Raw genomic sequence first — 8277 nt, 5'->3', positions numbered from 1 at the left:
CCATCCACCTATGGTCACCTGATCTTGGACAAAGGCCCCAAATCCATTAAATGGGGAAAAGACAGTGTTTTTAACAAATGGTGTTGGCAAAACTGGATGTCCATCTGCAAAAAAAAAAAAAAGAAACAGAACCCATACCTCACACCATATACAAAAACTAACTCAAAATGGATGAAAGACTTAAACATAAAGCCAAAAACTATGATGTTCATAGAAAAAAAAGTCGGATTAATGCTAGAGGCCCTAATACATGGTATTAACAGGGTACAAACCATAAACAACAACACACAAGCTCCAGAGGATAAGCTAGATAACTGGGATCTTCTAAAAACTAAACACTTATGCTCATCAAAAGACTTCACCAAAAGACTAAAAAGAGAACCTACAGACTGGGAAAAAAATTTTGGCTATAACAAATCATACAAAGTTCTAATCTTTAAAATCTACAAGGAATTCCAACACCTCTACAAGAAGACAAATAATCCGAATAAAAAATGTGTAAAAGAAATGAACAGACACTTCACCAAAGAAGACGTTCAAGTGGCCAACAGACACATGAGGAAATGCTCACGATCTCTAGCCATTAGAGAAATGAAAATCAAAACTGCAATGAGAAACCAGCTCATCCCAGCATTACTGGCATGAATCAATAAAACAGGAAATAACAAATGTTGGAGAGGCTGCAGGGAGATCAGAACTCTTATGCACTGCTGGTGGGAATGCAAAATGGTACAAACATTTTGGAAAATAATTGGGCACTTCCTTAGAAAGCTAGAAATAGAAATACAATATGATCCAGCAATCCCATTCCTAGGAATATATCCTAGAAAAATAGGAGTTGTCCCAAACATAGACATATGCACACCCATGTCCATTGCAGCATTGTTCACAATAGAAAAGATGGAAACAACCTAGATGTCCATCAACAGATGAATGGACAAACTGTGGTACATACACACAATGGAGTATTATGCAACAATAAAGAACAACAATGAATCTGTGAAGCATCTCGTAACATGGATGAATCTGGGGGGCGTTATGCTGAGTGAAATAAGTCAATCACAAAAGGACAAATATTGTATAAGACCACTACTGTAAAAGCTCATGAAAAAGTTTACATACAAAAAGAAACAATCTTTGATGGTTACGAGGGAGGGGAGGAGTGGGGATGGAAAAACACTTAATAGACAATAGGTAAGTGGAAACTTTGGTGAAGGGTAAGATAGTACAGAGTACTGGGGAAGCCACCACAACCTGTACAAGTTAAGGTCATGGTAGCTCCATAGATATATCCAAACACTCTGAGGGACTGAATTGCAGGGCTGAGGGCTGTGAGGACCATGGTCCCAGGAAACATCTAGCTCAATTGGCATAACATAGTTTATAAAAAATATGTTCTACATTCTGCTTTGGTGAGTACAGTCTGGGGTCTTAAAAGCCTGTGAGCGGCCATCTAAGATACTCCGCTGATCTCACCACTTTGGGAGAAAGGAAGAATGAAGAAAACCAAAGTTACAAGGGAAGATTAGTCCAAAGGACTAATGGACCACATGTACCACGGCCTCCACCAGACTGAGTCAAGTAAAACTAGATGGTGCCCGGCTACCATCACTGACTGTTCTGACAGGGATCCCAACAGAGGGTCCCAGACAGAGCTGGAGAAAAATGTAGAACAAAATTCTAACTTAAAAAGAAAGACTAGACTTGCTGGCCTTGACAGAGACTGGAGAAGCCCTGAGAGTATGGCCACCGGACACCCTTTCAGCTCAGTGATGAGGTCACTTTTGAGGTTCACCCTTCCACCAAAGGTTGAACAGGCCCATGGAACAAAACAAGACTAAAGGGGTGCACCAGCCCTGGGGGAGGGGCTGGAAGACAGGAGGGAACAGGAAAGCTGGTAATAGGGAACCCAGGGTTGGAAAGGGAGAGTGTTGACATGTCGTGGGGTTGTTAAACAATGTCACACAACAATGTGTGTACCAACTGTTCAATGAGAAACTAGTTTGTTCTGTAAACCTTCATCTAAAGTGCAATAAAAAAACAAAAAAAAGATTTACAGCCTTGGAAACCCTATGGGGCATTCTACTCTGTCCTAACATATTCTGTATCACTAGAAGCTGCTTACCATCACATATCTAAACCCTGTTGCCTTCAAGTTGATTCTGACATATGGTGACCCCATGTGTTACAGAATAGAACTGCTCCATAGGGTTTTCATGACTGTAATCTTTCTTCCATGGTCATGCTAGGTGGCTTTGAACCACCAACTTGAGGTTAATAGTTGAGTGCAAACTGTTTGCACTACCTAGGAAACTGCCACATACCTGTTGTTGTTGTCATTGTCAGGTGCCCACAAGTCGGTTCCGACTTGTAGCAACCCTATGCACAACAAAACAAAACACTATGGAACGAGTGGGTTTGGCAATTCTGTGATTCTTTTGTTGCTCTCCTGAATTGTAAGCTAGTGCTCTGTCCTGGCATCATATTTGAAGATGTGTCCCCGTTCAGCCAGGCTTTGTCACTGGCTGTACTCTGTGAATTCACCTGTAAAATGGGGCAAGTATATCAAATGACTTATTAGGCCTGATCAGATCTAATATTCTGGGTACCATGATTTTTCTATTTCTAGCAATATATTTGGATAGCTTGTTTTGGAAACCGAGTAAATATATGAAGAAAATTTTAACCTATAGTGACCAATTAAATAATTTATCCATCAGACTATTTTATGTTTGGACATAGAATTGATCTGATAAACTTTAGGATCCCAGGTTTAAGCTCTCTGAGGACATGTTTTTTTTTTTTTTCATTGCTGTATCCCAGGAACCTAGAACATGTTGGCACATTGTAGGTGCTTAATAAATGTTCAATGCATAGATTTGGTAAATGATAGCAACATTACCAATAAAATGAAGTATTATTTGACAGTTCCAGTCAGTGCTTGAAGTGGCTGGTACTGACATTCAGGATGGCAAATGCCAGGCTGAGGCTCACTAATATAAAATGTCAGAGGAGCAGATGAGGGAAATACAGTTGAGGAGAACAGAGGAGTCACCATAAGAGGTCCAGAAGAAGCAGACATAAGGCAACTCTGAACAAAGAAGATTATGGAGGGCTGGTAAGGAGCAAAATTCTATGTGACTGTTATTGCTATTAATTGCTGTTGATTCTGACTCATAGTGAACCCATTGTATGCAGAGTAGAACTGCACTCCATAGAGTTTTTAAGGCTGTGATCTTTTAGAAATAGATTGCCAGACCTGTCTTCTGAGGCTTCTCTGGGTAAGTTTGAACCACCAACCCTTCAGCAAACTCATTTGCATTACTCAGGGACTCCATCTATGTGTTGAAGAAACACAATTTCTTTATTCCAATACCAGCTCAAAAAATCCAAGACTAATGTTCCCATCACTGAACATAGAGTATTCTCCTGAGAGGCCTTTGTAAAGCCCTGTTGATGTCCCTGTTCCTCAGGCTGTAGATGAAGGGGTTCAGCATGCGGGTGACAACAGTGCACATCACTGAGGCAACCATGGCCTTCCAGGAAGAGGGTGATGCTCCAGAACTGAGATACACACCAAGGCCTGTCCCATAGAATAAAGAAACCACAGACAGGTGAGACCCACAGGTGGAAAATGCTTTATACTTCCCATCAGCTGATGGGATTTTCAAGATGGAGGAGACAATTTGAGTGTAGGAGAAAAGGATCCCTGCGAAGGGAACAATTCCGAGAAGGGCAGTCACCATAATATATAGCAGGATATGACTGACGAGTGTGTCGGAGCAGGCAGTTGTGAGGGCCTGAGCAAGTTCACAGTAAAAGACTTGAATTACCCAATTGGTGCAGAAGGAGAGCCGCAGCATCAACAAACTCTGCATTAGGGAGTACATCATACTGATGAACCAGGACACAAGAACCAGCAGACCACAGAGGCGGAGGTTCATGATGACCAGGTAGTGCAAGGGGTGACAGACAGTTACAAACTGGTCATAGGCCATCAAAGTCAGGAGAAATGTGTCCATGCCTTCAAAAACCATGAAAAAGTACATCTGAGTGATGCAGCCTGCATAGGTGATGGATCTGTTCCGTGTCTGGATGTTCACTAGCATCTTTGGGATAGTGGTGGAGATGAAGCAGATGTCAGCCAAGGACAGGTTGGTTAGGAAGAAGTACATGGGGGTGTGGAGGTGGGAGTCAGAGATGATGGCCAGAATGATGAGCAAGTTTCCAAGCACAGTGACCACAAACACGGACAGGAACATTCCAAATAGTATCGGTTGATGCTCTGGGTCCTAGGAAAATCCCAGGAGGAAAAATTCTGAAGTGCTTGTTTGATTTCCTGGTTCCATGTTGCCAATAGTTCAGCTAGTAAATTGAGGAGGGGAAAGAACATGAAATAGACACAGGATAGACTCTAGATTCTCCCCATTTTATTTCTTTAAGTCAAGAATTAGATATAAAAGCCTTAACATTATGAGATTTAGGAACCCTACTTTCTGTCATTAGTTACAGGCAACATTTCATAATGTTCCTTGGCCTCTGGGACACTCACACATCCCCTTTATCTCTGGTTTAGAATCACAATAGCTACAATTTTGAATCTTGGAGATAAAATGGTCCACGCACACTCTAACATACATATGGAATGCAAGGCCCAGTGAACTTTTATAACCTGATCCAGGTCATCTGCCTTTCTTGGGGGTATTACCGGGACTTAAAAGAGGGTCAAATAACCATGTCTGAGTGATGAAGAAATCTGAGAAGAGGGGATAATATCTGGATAAAGTCCTGAAGGATGAGTAGGGTTTAGGTTTGCTTCCCAGAGAGTGAAGGGGAGGGAGGAGGGAGGAGAGAGGGAGGAAGAAAGAGAGGGAAAGATAGAAAAATACAAAGGGATGGAGAAAGGAAGGAAGGAAGGGAGCGAAGGAGGGAAGAAGGAAGCAAGGAAAGAAGGACGATCTTTTAGAAGCAGATTGCCAAGCTTCACCAAATAATGACTTTCGCTGCTATGTTTTACATTGTTATAAGTGTTTTTGCACACTTGTTATTCTTCAATACCCCAAATGACAAAGGAAAATGGACGTTATTGGCTATCATCGCTGTCAGTCTTTTTAGGAATAAAAGAGCAAAGCAGATCATGTCTCTAGAGTGAAAAAAAAATATCATGACCATATTTAACTATGGATGAATATCTTCACTCTGACTCATTTGGAAACCAGCAATTTGCAACCATCTCTGGAGGCTTCTGATCAGTGAAGAGATGTTCTGAGCAAACAGGCACAGTTCATCTTTAAAGCATGATAATTTGTAAAAGATTCCATTATGTTTTGATGAATGTGGCTTGCTCACTTGTATTCCAATTTATTTTATCGAGTAGGATAGGAGACCAAATCAAAATCCAAGCCTGTTGCTGTAGAGTTGACTCCAACTCATGGTAACCCCATGTGTTATAGTAGAACTGCTCTGTAAAGCTTTCTTGACTGTAATATTTATGGAGAATCAAACTTGCTTTGATGGACAAAACAAATGGTCTGGCTGATGCAGGGTTTGTTCAAAGTTCCTTGGGATTCAAATTCACTGCAACAATTACTTCTTTCATAAATTGCCATCTTGTGTTGCAGCAGCAACAGTCAACTTATTTTTCGAATGGGTCACAATATTGTAATAATAACAATCACCATAAGAAGAAATTATTTATCATATTGTACCATTTATATGAAATGTCCAGAATAGGTAAAACCAGAGCAGAAAGCAGACTGATAGTTTCTAGGGGCTGAAAGGAGAGGGAGATGGGGTATGATTGTTTAATGAACATGGAGTTTTATTTTGGGGAGATGAAAATGTTTTAGAACTAGATAGAGATGGTGGCTGCACAACATTGTGAATGTAATAAATGTCACTGAATTGTTCATTTTAAAGTGTTTAATTTGAGTTAAATTAATTTTACCTCAATAAATAAAAAGTAAAGAAAAAAAAAGAAAGAGAGAGACAAAATTTCCTACACATTCAAAACCATCTACCTTAGAATGAGGGGTTAGAACTCAGAGGTTGGGAAGGTCATTTTTCATTTATGGAGTTCATTCATATAGTTCAAAAATTATCCAGACCTAAAGAAATCCTTCTTGGGAAATGGCTCTAGGATTTTTGAGTAATTGACAAAGAGACTGCTTTGACTAGCTTACTTTGGACACATCATCAAGAAAAACCAATTGTTAGAAAAGAACATCATGGTTGGGTAAGTAGAGGGCCAACAAAAATGAGGGAGACCTTCAAAGAGATGAGTTGACACAAGGACCACAACAATGGACTCAAACATGCCAACAATCATGAGGATTGTGCAGGACAATACAATGTTTCATTCTGTTATACGTAAGGTTGACATGAGTCAGACTCATTTCCACATCAACTAATAAATACAACAAATGTTAGCTGAAGGGAATAGGAAGATTAATGCTGTGGTGTTTGTCCCCAGGAAACCTCTCTTCAAGAGTTAGGGAGAAATGCAGAAATAGGCCAGTGTAGTAGAACGAGTTAAATGCAAAGATAAAGGCGGTCTGAAGAGTTGAGTATAGAGGAGATTCTCCAAATCGAGGGAAAGATTCCTGGAAGAGGAAACGCCTGGTGAAGTTATCCCATAGAGGGTTGAGTAGGGGCTTTTCTGGCAGAGAGTGGAGCAAGGGAAAAGGCTGAGAAGCAAGAAGCAGTATGGCACAGAATACTCTTAGCTGGTTGCTGTTGCTAAAGCACAAAGTGGGAGATGGAAATCGTAAAGAATGTGGTTGGAGAAGTGGCCTGGGACCACAACTCTGGCGGGGGGCCCTTGAAGAGGATAATGGATATAGAATGGGGGCTGTGGAGGGGCTGCAAAGGAGTAACATCATCCAACTCACAGTGTTCCCTTGTGCCTAGAGTGAAAGGTTGGTTTAAGGCAGGGAAAACTCAAGGAAAACAGGGATGGAAAATTCTCAGATAATTGAAGGGACCAAGTCACTTATGTTACAGAAGAGAAACAGAGGCCAGGAGAAGTGAAGAAATGATCCCAGTTTTTGCTAATAGCCCCTGTTTAAGGATGAGACCTGGCACCCAAGCAAAATCAAGGCCAACGGTGGGAAAGGGAGGAGTCCCTGGGTGGTGCAAATAGTTAAGCATCTGACTACTAGCCAAAAGGTTGGTGTTTCAAACCCACCCAGAGGCACTTCAGAAGACAGGCCTGGGGATCTGCTTCTGAAAGGTCACAGTCTTGAAAGTCCTATGGAGCAGTTCTATTTTGCACACATGGGGTCACTATGAGTCAGAATCAACTCAACAGCACCTAACGACAATGGGAAAGGGACGTGGAAGTTTCAATACCACCTGGAATGTTCTCAGAGCAAAAGGAGAGGATGCCAAGAGGGGACACATGTAGGGCTTGCCTGTGTCCTTTGCCTTTCCCTCTCACCCACTTCACCCCAGCCTTTACACATCACAGCCTGAGATACCAATGAGCACAAACTTCTCCCTTAAGGGTCTCTAATGGGAACCATGGACAGAGATGAGGAAGGAGTGGGGAGGGAAACACCTTTTAGAGAAACAAAGATAAATTCCCAAGCAAATGAGGGTGAAAAAGAAGATATCAGAAAGGATTGATCCAGACTCTGGAGTCCTTGTGCCTGGCAATAGGAGAAAAGAACTAGAAGAGATCCAGATTTCTCCATCAGTACCTGGGGGCAACTCAGAATAGTAACTATATCACTAACAGTGAGGTCCATGGCAGTGCTTTGGTATCAAAGACTGGCTTGGAAGTTGATGCCCTCCCCCTCAAATCTCCATCAACTATCCAATAATATCAAATGAAGTGAGAGCTCACTATGCAATGGCAACTTCAAGCAAATAGTCTAGCCATTCTCTCTTCCAAGCAATTAGCCTCTATAGCCTCTTCTTCATAGATGTCATAGGGTTTTCCGTTCTCTGTGCTTAGCAATAATCAATGCCCTTTCCACCCAACCACCTCTTTCCTGTATTTCCCACAACACTTACTGGACTATGCAAGCTTGATAACATAGACCCACCACAGGGTCCAACTCTCCTGAATCTTGTCTCATGGAGAGTGGGTGATGAAGACCACAGGTCTGCCTCCCAGAAGAGCAAGGAGACAGAGCCAGGCATGCGGTACAAGGCTTGGCTGGTTTCTCCTGGAGAAAGCATGAGTGTTTTGGGTCTGGTACATTGGGACCTTCGTAACTACAAGTTAATGTATTACAGGTTTTGTGACCCTAGGGACTGAATCCCTGCTGAAAC

General features: G+C 41.7%; 1 pseudogene; it reads right to left on the bottom strand.

Moving 5' to 3' along the window:
* Positions 1–3407: 3407 nt before the first annotated feature.
* LOC100669344 (olfactory receptor 7D4-like) lies at positions 3408–4875 on the bottom strand (annotated as a pseudogene).
* Positions 4876–8277: the final 3402 nt, after the last annotated feature.

This window comes from Loxodonta africana, chromosome 3 (genome assembly GCF_030014295.1).
Source record: "Loxodonta africana isolate mLoxAfr1 chromosome 3, mLoxAfr1.hap2, whole genome shotgun sequence".
NCBI classification, from domain to species: domain Eukaryota; kingdom Metazoa; phylum Chordata; class Mammalia; order Proboscidea; family Elephantidae; genus Loxodonta; species Loxodonta africana.
The sequence above is the reverse complement of the archived record's forward strand: the minus strand, read 5'-3'. Positions and strand labels throughout refer to the sequence as shown.